This window comes from Gopherus flavomarginatus, chromosome 2 (genome assembly GCF_025201925.1).
Source record: "Gopherus flavomarginatus isolate rGopFla2 chromosome 2, rGopFla2.mat.asm, whole genome shotgun sequence".
Taxonomy (NCBI): Eukaryota; Metazoa; Chordata; order Testudines; family Testudinidae; genus Gopherus; species Gopherus flavomarginatus.
Window position 1 is genome coordinate 171,193,143 of NC_066618.1, and position 27,301 is coordinate 171,220,443.

The window sequence follows — 27,301 nt, forward strand, 5'->3', positions numbered from 1 at the left end:
GCACACAGCCAGCTGGAGTGGTGAGGGAGTAGGGAGTTGACATGATACCCAGGGGAACACAAGGTTGGGAGGAGTGTTGATACTACCTGTCCTTAGTGTGAGGAAGACTTGTCTATGCCTTCTCGGAGTCAGCTCCCCATCTCCACAGGCAACTCAAGCACTCCCATTTAAGCCTACACAGGCCACATGTGCTCTCTCTACGGGTTAGTGATAGGTACATCCCAACCCTCTGAGCATCTCCATGGAGTTTCCAGCCCCTATACCATTGAACACTCACAGTATTTACAGGCTCACTGCTTCCAAAGGTAGAATGCCTCCAAGCGTAGCACTTTCACCTCCAATCACAGCTCTGCTGAACACACAACACTTCTCTATGTTTTTATAGTGAAGTGTTTTGTAGTTTTATGATCCCTTCTTCATGCGACAAGTCATGCTGTCAACTTGTCTCCTAGGTGAAAGGTAAAATCTTGTCCCATCTCCTCTTTCAATTAAGTTACTGACATATTGTCTTTTAACCCAAGAGGTCCCATTTTCAGATACTTATTTTGGGGTTATTTTATCATTGTAACTCTCAGGTGAGCTTAATATACATTAAGTTAACATCATGGTGTCTCTGGGTCACAGGATCTATAACTGTGACCCAGGGCATTATCCTTATATGTAATTGTATAATCACTGTCATGATCACAAGGTTAATTCCTGCTTCATAACTCCTCTTGCCCCACCATCAAAGATTAGAAGAGGCGGAATTGTATGCAACTAGAAGCCAGGCCACCAATGACAATTTGACTCCAATGTGCAAGGAGGGAAAAGCTGGAGTGCAATGCATAGAGGATAGTTTACATACCATTGTGGCTGGCGTGGAATATATATATTTTAGATATGCTCCTTGCTTGGAGTCCCTCAAAGTCTGCATATCTTCCTGTGAATCTTGGGTTACTCATATCCTTACTAGAGAGCTGTGTCCCTTCTCTCTGTGGCAATAAACCCATCCCTTGCAAGGGAAGATGTAGTGCATGAGAAACGCTACACTGTGAAGTGCATAGGAATTTCCCTTGTTCTGGGTTTCTGTGTGGGATGGGATGGTAGATCTCTATATTCAGAAGCCAAACACAAATGGAGAACTACCAAGAAAGGTACCAGAGATAAAGTTCTTTCTATTCAGAAACAATTTTGGTTTCTGAAAGCCCAATGCAGGTTACAGTTGTATGTAAAAGAAAACTGATTAAAAGTTGTCTAATGTTCTGTTTGGCTAGATAAATTGTATTTAGTTAATCTCTTATGTTTCCTCATTTCTATGTAGGTGAGTTCACAGCATCTTTCTCTTCCATTTGGACATCATGGGGTGCTGTCCCTGTCTTTGAATGTGTTTGGACAAAGATGTTCAAATACTTTAATAATTCTAACATAGTCCTACTTCCCTAATTAAAATATTTCACAGTAAAATACCTACTGGCATAACAAACCTTAATTCAACTAAATTGAAAAGCTCTGTACTTTAGCTGCCCTAAGAACTAGACAGAACAATCCATACTTTATTTAGCCCTGAAAAAGACTGCTGCATACTATATACTGCGCACACACACACACACACACACACACACACACACACACACACACACACACACACACACACACACACCATTAGTCAAATGCAGTCATAAGGATGATTTTTTCCTTGACTGAATCTTGAATAGTGTATGTTTCAAAGCTTGTGGAAGGAACCACAGTTAACTGATTTTAAAAAAAAATTTTTCTGTCAATGCAACAGTAAAAATACCTTTATTTTTAGGGGAAAGAAAGCCACTTAGTGGCATACATGGGAAAGAAGCATGCTTGTATGTCCATTTCCTAAATCAAGTCTCAAGAAGTAAAAAAGTTGTAACTTGGATTAGTTTTCTTTGTAATCCAGTGTCCAGCAGACATGAAAGAGTTTGACAAGTCTTAAACAATATGGTGATGATAACACCTCCAGACAGGTGCCTAGAAGAGGCAGGAGAAGGCTCGTCTGACATAGCTTCTGCTTGGCCTTCTGTGTACCAGGAGAACCAATAAGCAGGAGACCCTAAAAAAGTGACAGCCTTCTAATTCTTTTCCTCAAGGAGATCCCAAAGCTTTTTCCAAAGCAACAAAATTATATTGAGGGATCATTTAATTTACCACTGAAATGTAGCCATTACGAAAGTAAGACAGAGCAACCAGTGCACAGCAACAGTATGCAAAGATAAATGCTGAAGAATGCTGCACCAGATTAAAATTGAAGGAGACATTAGGGTGAGATAGATTGATATGACCCAAGTCAGAATCTGGCCAGGTCAACCCTAAATTAATCCCTTATTTTTTAAAGAGGCAACCGCTACATCTTTAATGACTACAAGTAATCAGGAACTTGCTTTCTCTTACTTGATAAACAGCACCTCCAGCATAGTGCACATTACTGGGTCATTGATTCAGAACTGAGTAAGAGTGCTACTAACTATATCAATAACACCATGTCCTACATCTCCTACATGTTTCTTCAGGCCTTTCAATCAAACACGCCTAGCTTGTGAGAGCTGATAAGCTCATATCACTCTTTGGGCTGGCTACAAACTGTACATGGAATGTAATTCTTCTGCAGAAGATTTGGAAGTGGAAGGAAATTGGGAAGAGCACAAAAACTTTCAGGGCCTAAATTCGGGTATAACCATAAAAACTAGGATAGAATTCTGAAAACAGGAAGTCTGTTTCAAAGTCCAGAGAGTTTGAATTCTGGGGTGATATTGACTTCAGAAAAGATTGCTCCTTAAAATGTAGGGACACATGAACCTAGAACAGGGGACAGCAACCTCTGGCATGCGACTCGCCAGGGTAAACACCCCTGCGGGCCGGGCCAGTTTGTTTACCTGCTGCGTCTGCAGGTTCAGCCAATCGCGGCTCCCACTGGCTGCGGTTTGCCACTCCAGGCCAATGGGGGCAATGGGAAGCGGCACGGGTCAAGAGATGTGTTGGTCGTGGCTTTCTACCGCCCCCATTGGCCTGGAGTGGTGAACCATGGCCAGTGGGAGCCATGATCGGCCGAACCTGCTGATGCGGCAGATAAACAAACTGGCCCGGCCCACCAGGGTGCTTACCCTGACGAGCCGCGTGCCAGAGGTTGCCAACCCCTGGCCTAGAAGTAAGAGTGCCTAGACTTGGGGGCTAATTTCTTTTTAGGTTGTGTTTCTCCAAGAAATAAAGAAATGTATTCCTGTCATCTGTAAGAGGAGGAAAAAACCCTGTCAAAATGCTTTTGAGACATGTATTTTGGGAAGAGAATGGTCGAGTATTAAATATTCTTGCAGGATATGGTACTTATGCACCAACCATACAATATCAAAGCTTTCTTAATGGCATGGACAAAGAAATATTTCTTTATCCCATCATTATATACATTACACTAAATTAGTGGAATTGTCTACTAGTTCCTTGTTGAGTATCCAGACCTTAGACCTGAGTAGTGCTGGGGCTAGATCTCAGTTGAGATCCTCTTGACAATCAATAAACAAGATATTGGCAGTTTTCCCAGCCAATGGAGGGAAAGTATGGATCTGTGACTCTTCTAAAAATGTCAGAAGGTGACAACTCAATTGTGAGTCATTGCTGATTGCTCTGCTGTCATAGAATCCCTTAAGGTTTCAAGCCTTTGGGAAAACTTTCAAATTATGCTTGGCAAGATGTAAAGTGTCAACAACATGTCATGTAACCAAATAGATAATGACTTTATCACTTGGACAAAGTCAAGATAAAAAGATTAAAAATGCTGTATTCAGATTAAATCAATGATAACTGTCTTTTTAGCAAAGAAAAGCAGGGGAAATATGTCCGCTGTTAGTATTTCAGCTTCCATTTTTCCACATTTTCCTTATTCCTAGTATTTTGAAATGAAATGCCCTTAACATCCTGTTTGATGAAGACAATATGTGCGCAGGATACTGATCTTTCTTTCATTTCACACTTAGCAAAAATCTGTAATAGTTCATATTCTGTGAAGCAATTTTTTGCAAAATTGGCTTGCTCTATTTTGGTTAGCATGGCTTAGAAAAAAAACTTTGGTTAGGATGATAGTATTACCAGAATCCGGGAAAGTGTCCTGATTAGGATAAATAAATGACCTACTACTTTATTAGATTTGGTATTGCTCTGTGTGTCTTTCTTTTTGGAAATACTAAGCTAGACTCTCATCTCTGTTACAGTGTAATCTGATGAAACTAAAATGACTTTACTGCAGTTTTTTTGGATCTATTCTGGTGTGTAACTGAGAGCAGATTTTGATGCAATGTGTGTATACTCAGAAAAAAAGGCTAGAAGGCACATTTTTAAAGCAATACTCCATGTGTTCTGTCTTCCTGTTGAGAGTGCTTAAATTGACATAATGGAATATTGAAGTATGTTTTTGTTTAAAGAAGCGGATTGTGATATTCAGAAGTACCTTAACCTATGCCTTAGGTAAAATATAATAATTTACTTAAATAGTACCGTGAAACAAGCTACAAGTATATTATTATCTGATGTAAATGATGGGGAGGGATCAAGTTATTAAACAGATACCTTTTAACTCAATTTTATATTCAAATGTATGTTTAACATTAATCACTTTATTAATTGATGAAAACTGTCTTCTGTACTTACAAATATTTACTAAAATTGTTACAAAAGTATACTGCATAAGATGTAAATTCTGTTGGAGATATATATCTTTACAATCTGTTGTTACAGCAGCAAAGATGAAATGGCTCATAAATATTTTGTAAAACGTATCGGAGATATAAAATGAAGCATATATGTTTACATTCTTGTTTCATTGCCAATTACTAGGTGTTACTTGTTAACTCTAAGCAGCTACTAGGGATTCAACAAACTTTGCTGGAGATCCAGCCCTTACAAAGAGCCAGGTACTATTCCACTTGCCCTTTTGTGGACACACAAAATGGGGGAGAGGGTGTGGTGCTTTTCCCTTCCTTTCTCACTTGCAAAGTGCAGACAAAATCCCTGACTTTGTTCTTCTTTGGCACAAGACAACATGTAGTGATATGCCTGTCACTGCTGGTGAAACTTTTAAAGGGAAGCATGGCTGAGCAGAGATATGACAATTGCCGTATCTTCATTTTGCAGCTAATGGAGTATGAAGGCAATCACTGGGACTATGCTTGTATTAGCTTCTTAAACGATATACTAGGTGCTGCTCCTGTATACGCTCTGCATAAAGTGAGAAATCAAAGACAGACTCTGAACATAGATCTGTTGTGCCATAGGAGGGCACAAAAACTGGATGTGAAGCCAGGGGGTGGACTCTTGTGCTTGGCCGATAGGCTAAACTACTACCTACAACCATGGGTAGCTGTCTTCCTGGAGAGTAATTTACAAGCTACAAAGCAGCAGAGGGATAACTAGACTAGGGAGAGCAAGCCAAGGCAAAGATATATTCCTGCCACCTGAAAGATAAGAGACCCATGTCAGGGACATATAAAAAGGACAGGTGTAAAATAAGCACACATTAAAGTATCATAATGGCTGTAAATCAGATTCAATGTCTCTTTTTTTGTTGGTTTTTTTAACGCTAAACTAATTTTGGTTTGCTCTTTCACATAGATCTAATATGTTTAACATGTGAATAGTTACAGCTTATATTAGCAATATATTAAGTAGACCTGTTCATATAACACATTTTTCATCTCATGGGAAACTTTAACATTTCAACATTTGTGTCTGTTCTGAACTGGATTTTTACTGAACTTCTTTGGGGCAGGACATCTCTCTGTGTTCTGCTTTCACAGCACTTAGCACCATGGAATTCTGATCCATGACTGGGGGCTGCGGGCACTACAGAAATAACAATAATGTAACTGTTGAAAACATATGTGAACTCCTTTCTATTCTGCTTATCTTGTTTTGTTTTTAATCTGGGTTGGTCTATGGGCCTGCACAGTACATGGAATAAAACAATAACCTCTCCAATCTGGAGCACTGATGCTGCTCTCCCACCAGAGATACTTATATGGACAATGTCAAAATAACCCACTTGCCAGCTCCTTTCCCATCCCATTGCCCTCTCCTAAAAACAAATCCTTAACTGTCAATTGTGGAAATCAGAGACACAAGGTGGGTCAGTGTAATATCTTTTATTGGACCAACTTCTGTTAGTGAGAGAGACAAGTTTTCGAGCTTACACCGAGCTCTTCTTCAAATCTGGGAAACAGAGGAAGAGCTTTATGTAAGTTCAAAAGCTTGTGTCTCTCACTAACAGAATTTGTACAATAAAATATATTACCTTATCCACCTTGTCTCTCTGATATCCTGGCACCACCACAGCTATGACCACACTGCATACATGATCAACAATGACACTTCAGAAGTCAATTTGGTTGATATTATGATTACTGGGGTGACTGAAGATCCTCCTCCACTCTGTTGCTTCTTCTTGGGTGTGAAGTCTTATTTTCTTTTAAAGTCTGCTGCTGGCGTTATTGCTTCATATGGTTTAGGGGGTGGAGTGGGAGGGTATGAGTGTGTGTCAGAGGGTAGTTTGTGTCATGTGGGTACTACTTGTACATGTTAGGTTGCAGGTCTGCTACTAACAGGTCAGGTTCCTGTATCACATACAGATGGTGTACAGAGCTTCCTTCTCTGAGAGATACACCAGATGTGTTCAGTATAAGATCTTTAAATTTTCTACCAGGCATGGCTGAAGTTAGTTGAAATAAGGTGTGTTACACACAAGACTGAACAGTATAATACAACTGAGCATTCCTTGCAACTCTCCCCATGGGCTGGAGAGCCTGGGGTTAAGCCAGCCCAGTTTATAAATTGAGACACACCTGGATTGAATCAGGTGATCCTAGGATAAAAAGAGCAGGAAGTTGCAATGAAGCTGGGAAGCCCAGGAAACTGCAGTTAGGTCTTTAGACACTGTAGAGAGCAAGAAGGCTTCTGCAGGGCCCTGAGTCAGTAGGAGGGTGAAGAGAGAGGTAAGTTGAAGAAGCAAGAGAGAGTGTGGGAGAACTGGGAGAGTGTGGGAGAGACTATAGAGAAAGGGTTGCCAGCTGTCCAGTTTTTGACCAGAGCACCCAGTCGAAAAGGGACCTTGGTGGTTCTAGTCAGCACTGCTGATTGGGCTGTTAAAAGTCCAGTCAGTTGGGCTAAGGCAGGCTCCCTGCCAGCCATGGTTCTGCACAGTTCCTGGAAGCAGCATAGGGGCAGCCAGGGGGCTCTGAATGTGCCTCATGCCCCAACTCTGCAGCTCCCATTGGCTGGGAATCATGTCCAATAGGAACTGCAGGGGCAGCACCGGCAGATAAAGCAGTGCACAGAGCCACCTGGGTGCACGTCTGCATAGGAGCCAGAGGGGGGACATCCCACTGCTTCCGGGAGCTGCTTGAGGTAAGCGCCACCCAGAGCCTGCATCCCTGACCCTTCCCATGCCCCACACTCATGCCCCAGCTTTGATCCTCCTCCCACCTTCCAAACCTCTCAGTCCCAGCCCGGAGCACCATCCTACACCCCAAACCCTCATTCCTGGTCCACACCAGAGCCCACACCCCCAGTAAGAGCCCTAACCCTCCTACACACACACACTCCAACCCACTGCCTTAGCTTGGCGCCCCCTTCCACACATTCAATTCCTCATTTCTGAACCCACTCTGGAATCTGCACCCCCAGCCCAGAGCCCCCTCCCAAATTCAACACCCCTCATCTCTGCCCCTCCCTAGCCCAGAGCCTCTTCCTGTACCGCAAAACCCTCATCCCTGCCTCACCCCAGAGTCTGCACAACCAGATGGAACCCTCACCCTTCCTGCACCCCAAGTCAGCCTGATGAAAAATGCATGAGCGAGAGAGGGAGGATGGAGTGAGCAAGAGGCAGAATTTCAAAGAAGAGGTGGAATGGGGCAGGGCCTCTGAGAGGGGTGTGGCAGGAGCGTGACAAGGGTGTTTGATTTTGTGTGAGTAGAAAGTTCGCAACCCTATATACAGATCAGCTGGGATGAAGGCTGATTTTGTTATGTGGTGTTTTGGGTTAATCAGGACTGCTGGGGCCTAGAGGCCAGTATCTATCACAGGACTATGTCAATGGGACTCCAGGTGGGTATTGTTTAAACCTCTTTTGAAATGTGAGTTCATAAAGTGCCCTAAAGAGGAGAAAATAAGAGGCAGGGGCCACAGAGTGATCTCATGTCTGGGAGATGGCTGCCCAACATATACGGGGGCCTACAATGAGAACAGGGGAGGAGTTGTCTTTGGATTTGATCTGCATATAGTCTAAATGCAGTTCAGGTCCAGCATTATGCTTTTCTTATACCTCAACTTGTGTGAATACATGTAAGGAATTTGGTGTCCTGGTTTGTTTCCTGATTCAACAGCTGCATGCTTCTATTGCTTCTGCAAAACTCACATAATAAACATTCAAGTGTAAGATATTACCATCGAGAAATGCTTGCCTGGAATAAACAAAGCTCCCTGTTTTTTCTAATTCTCAGGTCTTCACCTATGTGTCAGGCTGAATCATTCTTGTGCTCCTTGAACAAGAATGCTCAGTTTTTCACAGCTCCTTGATAAATCTTGACAGGGAAAGAAGAGCTTATTCCACTTCACAGTGCTTCTTCTCCCCATATGAATGACACTAATGCTTCATGACCTGCTAAGCCCAAGTGTGATGCCTTGCCCTACTCTCTGTTAAAATACTGTATCACTATGTAGCCATAAACTCTAATTCCTTTTGGCTCAGCACTGTGTACTAAAATTGAACAATGCATCAGTGGCAAATTGTAAATATGTTCAGCTTGAAACAAGTCGGGGAGACGAGAATTTGTCTTCAATGACTGACTTTTTTTCAGTTCCAAGCTTCATTTATGTATAAATTATTACTTCTCTCATTCCATTTAGTATTTCCAGGTGCAGTCACACCTGAATAAGGCAGTCAGCACTGCCTCAGACCAAGGAGTGCAACATAAACTGTGGATGTACCTTCATTGATTTTAAATTAGAGGGGCAAAGTTTGTATGAAACTTCCTGACATATAAGGTTAACCTTATGACATAATGTCTATAACTGATATTTCCTTCTTAGGCACAAAATGAAAATCAAGGTGTGATTCCAGCTACAATGGTGTAAATTAAGGCTGTCAATTACAAAAATTAACCATGTGATTAATTGTGTAGTTAAACAATAATAGAATACCATTTATTTAAAATTTCTGGATGTTTTCTATGTTTTCAAATATATTTATTTCAATTACAACATGGAATACAAAATGTACAGTGCTCACTTTGTATTTATTATTGATTACAATTATTTGCACTGTAAAAAAATAAAGAAATAGTATTTTTCAATTCACCTAATACAAGTACTGTAGTGCAATCTCTTTGCCATGAAAGTTGAACTTACAAATGTAGAGTTATGTAAAAAAAAAACTGCATTCAAAAATAAAACAATGTAAAACCTTACAGCCTCCAAGTCCACTCAGTCCTATTTCTTGTTCAACCAATCGCTGAGACAAACAAGTTTGTTTACATTTGCAGGAGATAGTGCTGCCTGCTTCTTGTTCACAATGTCACCTGAAAGTGAGAACAGGAGTTCCCCTGGCACTGTTGCAGCTGGCATTGTAAGATATTTACATATCAGATGCGCTGAAGATTCATATGTCTCTTCATGCTTCATCCACCATTCCAGGGGAGACGCGTCAAGGCTGATGACCGGTTCTGCTTGATAACAATCCAAAGCAGTGCAGATTGACGCATGTTCATTTTCATAATGAGTCAGATACCACCAGCAGAAGGTTGATTTTCTTTTTTGATGGTTCGAGTTCTGTAGTTTCTGCATCAGAGTGTTGCTCTTTTCAGACTTCTGAAAGCATGCTCCACACCTCATCCCTCTCGGATTTTGGAAGGCACTTCAGATTCTTAAACCTTGGGTCAAGTGCTGTAGCTATCTTTAGAAATCTCACATTGGTACCTTCTTTGTGTTTTGTCAAATCTGCAGTGAAAGTGTTCTTAAAATGAACAACATGTGTCATTGCATCCGACGAAGTGGGTATTCATCTACGAAAGCTCATGCTCCAATATGACTGTTAGTCTATAAGGTGCCACAGGACTCTTTGCTGCTTTTATAGATCCAGACTAACACAGCTACCCCTCTGCTATTAAAACTGTGATTAATTGCAATTAATTTTTTTAATCGTGATTAATTTTTTGAGTTAATCGCATTAGTTAACTGTATGACCTAGTGTAAACACTTCCTATGGAGTTATTCAACATTATATCAGTATAAGGCATCAGAATCTTGCCCATAGTAACTCCAAATATAATATCTATCTAACATGCATGCACAACCTGCATTAGCTGAGTATCTCTCAATTTTTAAGATTTATCATCATTTATCCTCACAACACCCTGTGCAGTGAGTGCTATTATCCCTATTTTACAGAGGGAGAACTGAGGCAATCAGACTCTTAAGGTATGTCTGCATTGCAATAAAAGCTTGTGTCTAGCTAAAATAGCAGTGAACAAGCCCACCTTGAACCCTGGGTACATATTTGCTTTGCTTAGTCCATGCTGGGTCTGTGCTCCTGCATCTTCATTGCTATATTTAACTGTACTAGATAGATTAAAGAGAGTATGGGGACCCCTACAGGAACTGTAATCACACCTTTAATTGCAATGTATTCCTATCCTAAGTGACTTGCCCAGTGTCATATAGGACACCTGGGATGAATCAGGAAAATTAACCTCTCTCCAAAATCCCATGCTAGCACCTTACCCACTGAACCAATCTTTCTCTCAATTAGAGCTGGGTGGGAAACTGTTTTCCTGCGTTGCCCGTTTTGGGGGGATTTTAAAAAGACAAAATCTTGAATTGGGGAAAAAAATCAGTCTAAGAAATTATCATGATCCAAAAATCTGAGGGGCGGGGATGTTTTTTAGACTATTTGTAGATACTTCTTTGATTTGGATGATTTTTTTTACTGTAATTAGCCATAAATTCTAAATAATTATTTCAAACCAGAGAAACTGAATTTTTCATTTTTGAAGATGTCAATTTCATAAGTTTCAAAAGTTCAACTGGTGTTGAAAAATGCACAGTTTACAGTAAAAAAGTAGAAATGGATTCAATTCCCTTTTGTTACAAATATAAAGTTTCTAGTAAATATGTACAGTCCTTTGAGCTATTTCTATAGCAGGAAGCATTTAACAAACAAGATACAAGATATACACTTTCGGGACTGGACAAGCCCAAAAACTGAGTTGTGAAATTCATTGAAACTGACCCTTTCCCACTTAAAAGTTCTGTTTTGAAAAAAATGATTTTTTTTTAGCAAAACGTTTCTTCAAAAAATTCACAACCAGCTCTACTCTCAGTTTGAACTACAGAGAACAGTACACTCTTTATAACTGGGCTATTTTTAACTGGACATGTTTGAGTGAAAAATTTCATTTTCTTTTATCATGATTGTGATACAAATCGGAATTAGGTTTTCCTTGAATTATATCCTCATCTCAGGCTGGTTTAAATATAATTGACTCTATAGTTTCTAAACAATATGTTGACTTCTAAATCTCAGATGAATGGAGACTTCCAAGATTATCAGTAGCTAATATGCAGGTATATGGTGATGGTGCTGCTCAATCCAACTCAATGAAATTAAACATCCAGGATGAATGTGTCCTATTGTGTCCTGACAGGTCTGTGATAGTCTCTCTGATGCTGGATGTTATCCTTTCATGATCCTTTTGGGGTTCATTGAGCTCTCTTTAGTTTAGAGTCACTTTGCATTGCAGACAGAAACTGTGTTCATGATACGGAGACTCTTGTCCTGCGGCTCCAATGGATCATTCACAAGAAATGGAGTTCCACAGTTGAGATGGGATCATCTCCCAGAATGCCCTGACACTAGCCTTCAAGAGTGCACCTGTAAAGATAGGCAGCACCACTGACTCACAGGTGGGAGAACACAGAGAATGTTACACAAAACATATATCATTGCAGTTGAAACCGGCAAAGCACAATTAGCAAGAGTGTACAAGAAAAAAGAAAATGCAAGGCAGTTACTTAAGACAGATTATCGTTTCAGTGTAGATAGATTTCACTGTAAATATAGCAATTTATTTTTAAAGAATAACTTGAAGTAAATTCATAAAACTCATGTCTTTGTGAAAAAGAGGGGAGCTAAGTAACTATTGCTACAAACTTAAGATGTTTACAACATCCTCTGTTTTCACAAACACTACTGACATACCCCACTAGTTTCTGATAGCTTGGTTAGAAATAAAGTGTGTCTGGATCTGGTTTGTGACCTTTCCGAATGTAGTTTAAAAAAAGTTCGGGGAAAGAACAACTTTGCAATATGAAGAGAGGAAATTTGGATTTGGAGCTTAGGTATTAAAGTAAGAGTCATGAGATCCGGGTTCAATTCCTGGCTGTTTTGCAGAACTCTCTGAATTTAGGCAAGTTACTTATAGTTTGTCGCTGTTCTCTATCTGTAAAGTATGACTAGCGAAACCTTTCTTGAATCCTTTCTCTTGACTATTTAGATTGTAAGAACTTTGGGGCAGGGACTGTCCCATTCTGTATGTACAGTCCCTAGCACAATGGGACATTGTACTCAATTGACATATAAAAATGCTACTGTAATATGAATAATAAAGGATAGATAAAGCTGCTTTTATTTTTTCCTCTTTTACATCTAACATTAGTACAGACTGACACTTTTAGAGTTCTTCGTAACAGGGCATAATAACGCTGCTTAGTCACTGAAATCTGTTTCAGTGCAGAATGTAATTTGTTACACTATGGCCACGTCCAGACTAGGTATTAAAATCGATTTTAGATACGCAACTTCAGCTACGGGAATAACGTAGCTGAAGTCGAATTTCTAAAATCAAGGTAGTCACCTGTCTGGACGGCGCGGCATCGATGTCCGCGGCTCTCCGTGTCGATTCCGGAACTCCGTTCGGATTGATGGAGTTCCGGAATCGATGTAAGCGCGCTCGGGGATCGATACATCGCGTCCAGACTAGATGCGATATATCGATCCCCGAGCAATCGATTTTAACCCGCCGATGCCGCGGGTTAGTCTGGACGTGCGCTGAGTCTCTTACCATCTGGGATACCATGAGCTGCTATACTTGATCTTTGTGAACTAAGCACCCTACAATCCTACTTGCTGTCTGCTGATACTAAAAATAATTCTTTCTTTGCCACAGTATGGAGGTGTTACTAAAGTTTCACAAACACTTGGACACTAGCTTCAGTTCCTTATGGGTAGGGGCATTCAATGCATTTTTAAATTTATTTATGTATTTATTTATTTGACATTGGAAATGTTGTAAAGGCATAAGACAACTTTACTGGCATTTTGTTTGACTGCTATGTTTGGCTCTGGAATAGATATTGCAAAACAAATGATGTAACACAGTATGTGCTGAGTTTATTAATGATTTTCATTTTCCTAACTGTTTACTATATTCTCCATTGCTAGGATGTTTGAATGGAATGGCTTTGTCTTATATGCCATCTGCAACTCACAGATTGTAAAAGACATTAAATATTGGGACATTAAACATTCTGAAAACTATAATTCAGTCTAATCCCAATTGCACCTAAGCAAGATGCTTTCCTGTGAACACACCACCCTCAGAGATAAGTACCATAAATGACGATACAAAGTCTCCAGTGTTACCAGAAGAGTGAAATATCATTCCTCTTCTATAATTCTAGCTGTTAAATTGTCACATGATGAAACACAGTAAAAAATTGTCTAAATCTTCAGCCCCTCTTTGATTATCCATATTACTTTTAGAAATCAGGCATTTTGCGGCGTATGAAGTAGCCTCCAGCATTTTGTCATGTTGCCTGCTCCAATATTCAAAATTTACAGTCCTGCTAGTAACAACAGGAAAATTGACACATTCTTTTTCTGTCTCACATGAAGAAATCAGTGAAGAACCTAAAATTCTTTTTAAATCATATAGTGAGAAACACAGAGGTGTGGAGGTATAGAATTAGTGATTCATTGGATTCAAGATTCCATCTAATCAATATTTTGATGCAAAAGTGTCCACAACTCTCGTTTGAGGAAGATGGTATAGGTTTACAGATGTGTAAACTGAGGACCTAAGATTGCACAACATCACAAATCAGTGGCAGAGCTAGGAATGAGACTTGGATTCTCTAACTTCATTCTCTCTTCTAGTCATCAAACATATCTAATGAAAACATTAAAATACAACATCCATTCTTTATTTAAATACGTCTGAAGACCAGTATTTTGGGTCCTGTGCTAATATCCAGTTTTCTTTTCTACCATTTCCCTTCCACTTTTTCTCTTTTATCTGAATAGATCACTATTTTGTTAGTAATACCAGCTCTTCCATCTGTTTAATTATACCAAACTTTTTTCAAATGCATATCCCAATTTCTTTTATATTTATATGTTTCACTGTTTTAATATTTAAATCTGACTCCTCCAAATCACTACTTTTCTCTTGAAAATGTTGATTGGTGCTGTTTTCATACCAGGACCCTAGTCTACTTGAGCATGAATGAAGGCACTGAATAACTACAGGGATCAGCAAAGAATCCTGTGGCACCTTATAGACTAACAGACGTTTTGGAGCATGAGCTTTTGTAGGTGAATACCCACTTCCTCAGATGCATGCAGTGGGCATTCACCCACGAAAGCTCATGCTCCAAAACGTCTGTTAGTCTATAAGGTGCCACAGGATTCTTTGCTGCTTTTACAGATCCAGACTAACACGGCTACCCCTCTGATACAGGGATCAGCAACCTTTGGCATGGGGCCTGCCAGGGTAAGCACTCTGGTGGGCTGGGCCAGTTTCTTTACTTACTGCAAACACAGGTTCAGCTGATCGCAACTCCCACTAACCACGGTTCACTGCTCCAGGCCAATGGGGGCCGCAGGAAACAGCGTAGGCCGAGGGTGCTTACCCTGGCAGGCCACATGCCAGAGGTTGCCAATCTTATCATATGTCATATTTTCAAAGGGCGTTTAGCACAGCTTGTAATCTAAGACCAGGACTTTGGCAGAAAGAGCATGCATGTAGGCAGTTCTGGTGGGTGACTAGGCCCCAAATTCAAAATATGGACATGTCTTTAAATGCTGCTTTGGAAAATGTGACACTGAAACTTTCATACATCTAATATTAAAAATTCAACATTTATCACCCAGGTACCTGCAGTAACCACAGTTCTTTTACTTAGAACAGGAAATGCTTGAGAAGAGTTTCTTTTACAATTGAAATGAGCAGTAGTGAACGTTATCTGGTTTCTGACAGTGAATCATTTGAATATTCTTGCAAAATAGATTATATTTACATCTCTATAATGTCATTACACACACATCTTGCTTATGCATTAAAACAGAAAATAAAGGGCAAAACAATGAATGGTTGTGCATTGTGCTTTTTTTTTTCTTAGAAATACCAACTTGGTCTAAAATATTTCTTGCTCCTTGGAATGGGTTGGATCCTTTAGACTATCAATCCTGGTGACTGAGGTTTTTGAATTAGGTGCCAGAATTTAATTTGAGCCAGCTGAACAGATAAAGATTTTAGAGAAAAGAAATAATTCCTTTGACAGATTGATTGATTGTTTTGTGACAAAATGTGTTGTGTTATCCAAATAGATCAAGGTATCTGACAAAAATGCATTGCCTAAGAATTGTTTAGATTGTTGACATCATGAATTACATCTGCATCTGTTTTGGTTTTAGTGGTGAGCAGTACTATATCTATGTGGAACTAATCACCATTCTTCAAAATATTATTATAGCATCTCTATTCAAGCTGCTATACTTAAAGATCTGTCAGTGTTTTCATGAGAACCCCCCCACCTTGAGAAGCTGGTAGCTCACTATAAAGAATTCTTCTTGGGCTTTAACTTCGTAAACAATATCTCAGATTAGAACTCTGAGGAAATGTTAAAATTTAAAAGGCTGCCATATACCCAAATTTCTTCCTAGGTTTTTTGTATTTTAAAGGAGTGGAGGCAAGAATTCAAACTTCCATTTTTCTTATTTTCATATGCACACATACCATACCTTCATGTTGTATGTGCTATTCTTCCAGTGAACAAGGACTAGAGAGAGACCTCTTAACCAACCCATGATATGGGCTTCTGTAGAGGGAAGACCTCCTCATGAGTGTGACTGGCCTCTGTGGTTTTGGAGACTCAGAAATTCAGTGATGCTTTTGGCAGTCATAAACATTAGAGGATGACTCTTGCTTGGGTCATTTATATGACACATGAGGTGTGCTCTACACCTGTGGTTGCACATGCTGTATCTATGTAACCTACTGGTGAGTGTATGTTACAGGTCCATCTTTGTACCTGACCAGTAAAGGATGTAAGTTTGTCACAGCCCCAGTGAGAAAACCTGAGTTCTTTAGCTCAAACTGTAGCAACTTCTGTGGAGGTCCCAGGTTCGAATTCCTGGTGTGTCTGCCAAAATGACAGTTCTATCTGCAGCACTCTCTGGTCCTGATGGTCCAGAAATGACAAAGAATCTAATCCAGGCCTTCTAATCCCTTTGTGTGATCCCTGGTTCAGTCATTTTGAATGTTTAAAAATAACTCCCAAAATATTTAATTTTGGAATTGTTGACGCTTGCCATTAGTTGGAGCTTCCTGAATTTTGGGTATTTAATCAAGCAGCCTTAATATTCTTTAAAGTATTTTAATAGAACAATAATATCTAGCATTTACATACCACCTTCCATCTCAAAGGTTCCTAATACAATTTACAGCCTTTATACACTGTATGTACACTTATATTTTCTTCATTCACCAATAAAATGTGGGCTGTAAATATTTGAATAGTAAAGAAATATGACATCCTTACCTCTTGCCCCCACCCCTCATTCTGTCTGTTTTGTTTTGTCATGTCTCAGGTCGTGTTTTTTTATCATTCAGGTTTGATTTTTCTGGAGGCACATATGTGTTTAGGTTGCTCATATAGTTTTAGCATTGTTAACAGTGCTGTATGAAAAGATAGCTTTGCCAAACAAATAGGTTGCTTGTCCCAGGGAGAACTAAGAGTACAAACTAAGGGTAAAAATGGTATGGAGCACAGTGCAACTGTAGCTGAAACACGTAGTGGAACAAGTAGATTTTAGGGGGATATTCAAAGGTGGAGAATGAGATGTGTACTGAGAAGCTAGGGAGGAGTTCCAAGCAAGTGACATGGGGTGGGAGAAGATGTGACGATGAAAAAAGAGGAGGAAGGAGACAATAGGGTTCCATCAAAGATGGAAGAGATTTTCCATGAATCCAAAGGGAGCTGGGAAGTTGTAACCTTATTATATGTGATTGTCAAAAGAAACTGCTTTTTCTTTTAGGATGCAGATTTTTGGTCTATTACTGTATCTTTTGTTTTTCCAAGTGTGTTTACTCTAACATGATTTCTTTTTACCTTGTTCCTCTTTCACATTACATGTGAGTTTCTCTTCAACTCCTTTCTTCCTTCTCTTCTATCACCTTGGCCAAGATTTCCAAAAGTGACCAGTGACTTTTGCTGTTTCCTCATTTTAGGGAGTCCAACCCAAAACACAAATATTCTGTAGGTGAAGGTTATGAATTGATGTACGTACAGTGGCCAAAATCTGCCTCCACTTCTCTGCAGCCCCACTGAAGTCAATGGAGATGTACAGGTGGAAGAAAGCAAAGGATATTGAACACTTTCCCTTCTATGAATTAAAAAAGACTCAAAATATTTGACTTCAGATTGAAAGATATATGTGCTAACATGATCAGGCTCAAAGAAACACAGGTATGTGCCACATTGGCTTTAACAAATAATTTTTAGTGGGTTTTTAAGGAGAAGTAATTGATAGACACAGAAGCAGGCATGATGTGCTAGATCCTAAATTCTATTTGCCTAGTTAATATTCTGCATTTAATTTTTCTTAGGTGAATGTAATGATCTCATTACTTCAGAATTGTGAAGGGCATTTCAATATTTAATTTGAAATAATGTGATAAGCAATCTTCCAGAGTTAAAAAATGAATGCTAGCTCGGCTAGAACTTAACCCCATGCAGACTGACACTTGATTTTGTCAGTCTTTCATGCTTAGGACCTGCTTTTTTACTCCGGCCACTGGTCACTGAAGACTTTGGGAGTTTTCACCTGTCAGGACTACGAGATTATGCCTAATGTTGGTGTTTGTTCTTGGCTTTCTTACTGACATATTTCCTCTATGAAAGACAATTTTCAACAAAAATGGTGAAAATGCAACGTGAGTGGAACTAATGCAGCCAGTATCACACTGAATTTGCAAAGTGCCTAAAATAACTCTGAATCTATTCCACTCAGTGAGGTTTTCAGTGTAGGTGCCCATTCTTGATACATTAAATGTCAAATCTTTCACTGCCCTTCAGAGCACATAAGAAAAAAATAAATGTTCTTACTATGAAGATTTTTTTTTTTTTACCATGTAACATGAAACCTCACTTTGACATCACAACACTGTAACGCTTGGAAGAGACCATCCTTTTTGCCCCTAGTCAGGAAGGAGGCATACCTACAAAGCTTAGTAGAATGTCAGCAGAGCATCTGTAGAGGGGAAACCCAACGTTACAGAGTGCCACAGAGCTCATGGATGTATTTGAATCCCAATTTGGGGAGAGCCAAGCCCCCAGAACTCAGAAAGCATACATGATCATATTTTCAGCATCATCCCAGTCGACTGTGAGCAGTGTCTCTTTTTGGCATCTCATGTGGACAACATTTTGATCCCCATGTTGCAGCTCTACATGAGATGATACTGAAAATATAAATGGCCACCATGATCTGTCTAAACAAGTTCTATCACCATTGCTACTACCAAAAGAGTTGGACAGGGTTAATATTGGTGAGAAGTTTCAGAGAAATAAGTCTCGTGAAGACATAGCATAAGAGGAGAATCACTGAGATGTTACAACTTCGTACACGCAAAACACTGTACGCTGATTGTAAGAAACATGAATTATTATTTTATGTGAATACTGACCAAAAATTCCATTAATAAAATATGAACTCACTTAGTCTTAGCCAGTTACAACAGAAACTGTATACTACAGTATTCATTTTCTAAGTTATTTTAAAGTAGCAAAAAGAGATCTCATAAATGGCTTCTATGTATGACAGATTTATTTTAGAAAAAAAATCTGTCATCCTCTGTCAGTTGGTTTTACATGGGAAAGAAACTGTGGTGTAGGATACAATCCTCAAAAATATTTGGAATCTCTTAGAACATATAACTCTAAATGTAGACAATTGTAGGCCTCTTGACTCATAAAGGATATTAATAAATCATAAACAAAATTAAAGAAGACATTAAAAAAATCCAAAATTGGTTTTTATTCCTTGACATGTGTCATTTACACTGACAAGTCTGCGTTTTTATTTTAAAGCCCTTTTTATCAAAAATTAGATCTCCCCCATTCCACTCGTATAAACCATGTTCTACTGCCATATGTATCTACAAAGTTTGTAGACTGATAAGCAAAATGAGGACAAAAGCAGAGCCTAAAGTAGACTTGAGATTTAATTTGCCTTAGTGCCTTCATGCTGCCATTAAGCAGAACACAAACAATGTTGAGCTGCTATAAATTATTGCATATATATTGAAGCACGCTTTTTCAGAGATCCATTACATGGATTCTGCTAATGATATAAAAATAGCTGATGTCATAAAATGACAGCATTGCCAAAGACAAATGAAGTCATTTAGTTTAGCCACCATATAGACTACAATGTTTTTTTAAATGGTACTCCAACTTACAAGATGTTGAAAGCAAAGCATTTATAGAACAATGCGGTACAGCACGTAGTGGACCCTAAAATGTTTGTGGCCTTTGTTGACTTGTTCATGATGTTAAATCTAAATCTTTTGTTCATGTATATACTAAATCTGTGTTCCTGTTTCCACTTTTAAAACATTTAGCACCACCTGAAAAGTTGTATTTTTTAAATTATTCTGTGTGATGAAAACTTTATAGAGCTATGTGAGAACAAGATTGTATTGAAGGACATAGTGTTTCAAAATAACTTAAAAAATTAGAGATGAATGCCTTCCATTTAGTTTTTGCTGAATCTAGGCCCAACCATTTTGCATGCTTGCTGTAATGTCTTTGGGGCAGATTTTCAGTGCACAGGTGGAGTGAAGGGGTAATGGAAGGTGAAGCAGCTCCTCCACACTGGTTCTGTGTATTTCTGGGATCACAAATTGCCTCAAGGGATGGGGGTGGGCTGACAAGGTGAGGAATGATGTGGAGCAATGGCACCCCTGCATCAGACCACAAGCTGGCTGCCTAAGGAGTTGTGAGTGTACTGTTTCTCTCCCCTGTCCCACTTCCTCCCTCTCCCCAGGCTCTCAGGAGCTGAGGGCAGGGCAGGTATCTCTTCTGAAGCACAATTCCTCTCAGAGCTCCCCTGATATAGGCTAGTCTCTTATTTGTGATTCAACATTTTAAAAAGGAATGTGAGATTCATTTTCTTTTTATAATAATGATTCCATCCAAGTACAGGAGTATCTGAACAGTCTAATGAGGTTATATGTGGGAGATGGAATTTAATGGTCAAATGTAAGCTCATTCGTTTGAAAAGACGTCATAGAGGTAGGCATACTTTAAGTGGAACAGAGCTGAAAGGAAGCACAGGGCAAAGAGACCAGCTATAAAGGCTGGAATCCAGTGGATGGAAATAAGAAAAAAAATATTATAGGATGCATTGCTTGGCCTTGTAAACAGGGATTTGGTACAAAGGACTTAATGATGACACTAGATAAGGCTCTTGTCAAGTTTAATTTTGAAGAATATGTACTATATTGATTGCCAAGCTTCAAGAACATCCAAAGGGCAGATAGTATCAAGAAAAATAATGAGTTGACTAACTTTGAACTAAGAGAGAATGTCTTACTAGGAATGGCACCAAAAATTAAGCATAATTGGCTAAAGGAGGGGGAAGGGAAGCAGCCAAGATAATTAATTATGGCTTACAAATAGGAGTGGATCCTCAAAAGTTGTGGAGTCCAGTTTTACTGTCATTGATTCATTTCTTGTCAGCATTCTTGTCAGTCAACTGATTTAATTGGGGCTACACTCATTGAGTAAAGGCTCCACATCTGGACTCCGGTTAATGATCTGTTCTTATTGTGAAAGAGTAAAAATAGGACTTAGAATGATTAAGGAGATGGAGATAAGAAAAATGGCTTTGTGTATATGGTCACTAACATAATTTAGTGATACAGTTAGAGTCCAGCCATGGCATGTAATCTAGGACTGATCTTTCTTTCTTTCTTTCTTTCTTTGGCACTTAACACCACAGTGTAAATTCGACTGATGTCTATAGATAGGATTCTGGATCACATACATGTCCCTTGGAGACATGGGATAGTCTAGGTAGACTTTTGATATCATCATCTAAATGTTTATCCATATGGTTTGAGCCAAGGCTTGTCAGAATATCAGTATCTTATCCCTTGTATGGCTGTTGTTTCTCCATGGCATAGAGGTTCCAGATGTTACGCACCATTGAGAACTCCAATGTTACCTCTCAGCCTAAGAACAGATGATCTTTGGTGGGCTGTCCTACATTTCCAAAAAAGCAATTAGAAAGAACAAGTTAGCTGTGTGAACTAGTAGAGGTCAAAATTGCCAAGAGGAAGAGGAGATTTGTACAGTCAACTTCTCAAGTGTTCATAAAGTTCTTTAAAAGCTGCTTTTAGTATTGCAACATGATTAATAAGGAATATCTAGAAGTAAATTAAAGTTCTTAATTGTGACTATCTCTTAGATTTCTACATGGTTAATGGTGTGGACAGCTAAGTTACTAAAGGACTAGTAATAGATGAACATCAAAAGACGCGTGTCACACTATCTGGAGTGATTCATGACCATGAGTGCCGAACTCAAGGCAAATGCCCTGAACTAATGGCACGTTATATAATTAACTTCACTAACCCAGTAACACATCTGAATGCCTGGATCGCTGTAACAGTCTTAACAGGGAATCACAGACAATGCCCTTGGGCACTCTAGTCTGTCTTGCCTCCCACATGAGATGGACTTAGTGATAAATGGTCACTTACACCAAAAATCACAAAATATTCAGGTTGCTCTCAAAGAGACCAGTCACCCCTGATCAACTTGTATCTTAGATCCCACAGCAAAAACAATGCTAGTAGCAAATCCTATAGTAAACTAACTAAGGATTTATTAACTAGGAAAAAGAAAGGAGTAGTTTACAGGTTAAAGCAGGCAACATATAAGCACAGATGATAGTTCTAAAAAGTGGTAGAGATGAAGTAATATGTCCACTTAGTGTCTTTTAGGGCTAACCAGATTGACCTTTGGGATCTCTCCCTTTTTGCTTTGCCCGAACCCTGGTAAGAATCCAAACAGCAAAGAGATTGTTTCTCCTTGTCATTAATTTTTATCCCCTTATTTCCAGAGCCCAAACTGATGGGATGAGTTCATGCATAGGTTTCCCCTTCCTAGAGGGAGTTAAGGCCTCTTTCCTTTGATGCTACACAATACTTAATTTGCCTTCAGTGGGCCATCTTGTAGTAGGATGCCCTTTCCTTTAATGAATGCTTCTCTTCCTCTTTGAGTTACACAGTTAGGGTATGTCTACACTGCCCACATTACAGCACGGCCGCAGAAGCACTGCCACAGGTAGTGTAGTGACGCTTTATCGCCGGTAATAAAAAATAACCACCCCAAACGATCAGGGGTGTGTTTTTTCACACCCCTGAATGACTAAAGTTTTAGCACTGAAAGTGGCACTGTAGACATAGCCTTACAGAGGTTTACCATGCAAACACTTAGTGTAACTTGACACCATTGGTATCGAGGTTATAAGTGAAATCAATACACATAGCATTCTACAAGCATTTTATAAAGTATATACACATTTTTATCTCATTAACATCTAGTATCTATTTTGAACACTACCAACATACAGATGAGCTGGTCTGGTTTCCAGCTATGAATTTGTCAGTGCCCAATCACACCTGCAAGAGCTGGCATCTGGTTCTCCAATGTCACAATGAGGATGTTCAGTTTGCTTGAATACATGTCTTAAAGGATAATGTCCTGATCTGAACTATCACCATCCTTTGAACCAAATATTTTCTGAAGTTTGAAAATTTTAGAATAATAGATCTCCTGGCTCCTGAAATTTTGTGCAATAATTCCAGGGCATCACTAAGTCTAAAATAACACTTTCATCATCCCATACACATTTTCCCCACATACTTATTCTTCCAAAGGTAATACTGCTGCTATGAGACAATTATTGCTAGTACTACTGGGTAATGGCTGTTACTCTGGGTGTTAGGCAATCACCTGAGAAAAGTAAGTATATGGCTTTTTTCACATAATCCATAAAGCAGGTAGAGTTTTCAAGTCCATTTTGGTAAATATGTATGTTGCTAACACAGTGCTACAGTTCTATTTTCCTCCTAGATGGTAAGGTTTCAACGGACGTCCTCTCCAATATTAAAGAGAGGAAACAGGTGGTGAAAAACTGAAACAGCAAAGTGAACAAAATAAATGAAACCAGTAGCTATGTTAAAAAAAGCAGTGGGATGCAGGGATCCTAAGCACTTTTCTGTAGTTTCCAGAAGACTTAACGTGCTGCAGCATTGATGGTACTTAGCAATTTCACTTGCTTCACTGGACCATTCAGTTAATTTGTAACTAGGTGTGACCATTGAGCAGTCAATGTGAATTAAGGACATGTATTTGTAACGAGGATGACGTCTCAGACTAATAGATTTAGTTCTGGTAGCCTGCTTAGCTTTCCGCACAGATAATTGCCTGTGTGCTGCCTGTCAAAGCAACAGTGCTAATGGCATTAATTCCTTGATCTCATGCATGTCAGGCAGAAAGATAATTTTAGTCAGTGGTGAAGAACAGGCATGTGTGCCTTTCTGCTGTCCTTGGTTTTCCAGAGTGCCTTGTGTGCTCTTCCAGCAGTAAATGGCAGGGGTCTGGTACATGAGTTACACTGAATTTTGCCTGTGCAAACCAGATGGTTAATATGGCCCTTTGATTGGAAAGGCAGAAATTAATGTATTTATTTGTAAATCAGTTCAAATATCTATTCTCATAAGTTTTGGATAGATTGAGTGTTAAACACTGTGCCTATTTTTGGTCATTAAGGAGAAATTCCTGTTTAAAGGGATGTCTGATTCCTGTGGCGGAGCTGAAGAGTTATGACTTCTCCAAATTATAAATAAAATGAAGTAAAACTGGCGAGTTCCAGAGTTTAAATGTATTTGGTCATCATACATCGTAGCCACACTGGTAGTGATTTTTATCCCTTTCAGCAGTTAGGGATAAACAGGGATAACAGAAGCTAATACTGCAGGATTTATTATAGTGAAGGGATCATCTCCAAAGGATACAGTTCAGATACTTTGGAATTGAATGGCCACTTCTGAAGCTGAATCTAAAATTCAACTGAAAATTAACATTTCCTATCTCCCTTGACCCTTATGCATTTAATTTTTAATTGCACTTGAAATGAGAATTCCATGTAGCTAGGAGACTGTGGAAATCTTCATTTAAACAAACTGTGATGTCCCCCATTAGCATTTCACACTTTGAGTTTTTTTTTCTCAGAAATGGCTAAACAATATTTGTCATCAACACGTTAAAATAGTCAGTCTGTTTCTCCACTACTCTCACCAGTTTTTGTAACTGACATGAAATCAATGAAGTCACATCAGCATAAAACAGGACCCTGTGTTGGGGCAGCCCCTGTATATTCTTTTCTTTTCAATATACACATTAGCCTTCCTCTTGCACAAACTATATCATACATCTTCTCTAAAAGCAACATCTACTCCTGACACACCTGATCTTAACTTGTAGCACTTGTCTTGTTATGGGGGCAGTAGTGGGGAAGTGAACACAAATTTTTTAAAAAACACCATGAGAATAAATGCCTAAAACAACCTATCAAAGGAATCATCACATTTATTGTTTATTGCCGTGATTTGCTTTTTCAGCCTCAGGATGCTGATAGATTTATTTTCACAGTGGGCAAAGGTTCATACCAAAACACTGCATAGGTTTCTGAAAACTGCATAGGTTCAGGAGCCCAGTGTGTGCTCAGCAGCTTACCAACACCATCTGTGCTCTGATTTTAAGTTATTTAAACTGTACCTATCATGTGCTTAGGTGTATTTTCTTCTAAATTAGGTTCTCCTACTCCCCAGGCAGTGCTTTTCTGTTAAATAAGTGAGACTCTATCTTGTTCAAACTACACTTCAACTTATTTCTGTCCTTAAATATGATGATAGAAAACTTGAAATCACCATGCCTGTATTTGCATGTGGGTTAGTATTGCAGGGTTTGTTTGTATTTTTAATTCTATTTTTGCAAAGGAACTTCACATTGGAAATGAAGAGAGAGGTTCTTAACATGTAATTTATGGTTGTTATCCAGGAAGCAAAACTTATGCAGTGGTACTATATTTATTGAAATCCATTAAAATAACACCTTGGTGACTTGATTCAGGAAGATTCACAGCAATTTATCATTATCTTACTGCTTTCAGAGCAATGACTAAAAAGTTCCAAAAGCACTTAAATCCCCTTTTCAGTTCCTGAAAGGTATTAAGGCACCTAACTTTCATTAGATACTATAAATACCTTTGAGTATCTGGGCCTTTGAAACCTAAGTCTCTGGGTATGTCTACACTACGAGCTAAGTGTGTGATTTTTTTTTTCCCCATTGCTCATGTACATATACTCGTGCTAGCTCTCATCAAGCTAGTTCAAGTTTCAACAGCAGTGTAGCCACAGTAGCACAGATAGTGGCAGTAGAGGCACTGCTTAGCAATGCCAAGTACAAACCCACCTGAAACTGCAGTTGCTATTTACATTCATGCTAGCTCAATGAGGGAAACCACACCCCTAGCTAATAGAGCAGACAGCCCGTGAAAGTCAGAGAAAGTTAAGCTCCTATAAGCCTCTTGCATTTGAAGATAGGATGTAGTTGTATGAGTTTTTGAAAATTTTACTCATCAGGTGACTTCCAAACAGTAGCATATAAAATAAGTAGGTTGTGCCAGTCCATCTCCTATTCAGTATTCACATCCCAAGAAAAGACTACAGCCAGCTTTATACATCCCTGTGCCAATATTGTTGAAATTTGACTTGCTGTTCATTTCCATCTTTCATTTATAATGACCTGCTATGCCATAGAACCACTCTAGCAAAGATACCATACACATTACACACAAACATCTATACATATTCTTTGCATGTTTTAGTCTGAACATGTTTGAAATGCAGTACTTGTGTGAAAACATAAGAACATATGCATGCATATTTATATAGTGCATTACTTTAGCTGCTGATTTAAAAAAAGAAAATAAATTATTCATGTCAAGTGGAGTCTTCAGTCTTACTTTAGACTTGGAAGCATAGTAGATTGCTTGACTTTTATTATCGAAAATTCAATTGTTGACAAACAAAGCTAAGGTCACAGATCTATCATAATACCATCTTCCTTCTTAATTAAACATCTGGATTTTAGCTATAATCTTATTTATTTAAAAATGTTCCCAATAAAATAAACTTTCTGTTAGAACGTCAGTGTTTTGATTAACTGTATCTTGACATTTAGGTGTCTGTTACTCCTGGTAGGACAGATGCTAGCAACATATTGGCATAAAATATTTCCAGTGCACTCATCTGATCAGCCCTATACTTTGGACAAAGAGTTGCATTTAAAAGTACCAATCACTGCCAAACAAAGCTCTTTACTGAATACATTTGTTGTTTTAAATAGTGATAAACACTGAATCGCATTTCTAACACAGCAAAAATGTGAAATATAAGGCTTGAGCATCAGTGATGGGTGTTTAGTCTCACGAGTCAAAGGCTGTGCCAACACAAATCATTTCCCCTTCCTCCCTCTGTCCATCACTCCCTCCCTTTCCAAAAAAGAACTTCCTACAGTTGAACCACTGGTGGTTGTAATGGTGAGAATGTTGCTTCTTTGTCAGCTAGTGTTTTATCACTGTTTTGTCTAACCTTGCTCAGAGCAGGCCTAAATGGCATGGTAATAAAAATGTCAGCCACCATTAATGCTTTGTCTCACTAGTGTCCTCATCCTTGCTACCACAGATGAAGCTGAACCAATAATGGGGGAAGGAGGAGGTATTCTGGTTGCTGTGATACTTTATATCTGTTTCTTCCTTAGGCAGATGACTGGTGACGGTGCAAGGACAGAACTGATGTTGCTATTTGAAACTTGACTCCAAATTTTCCCTCAT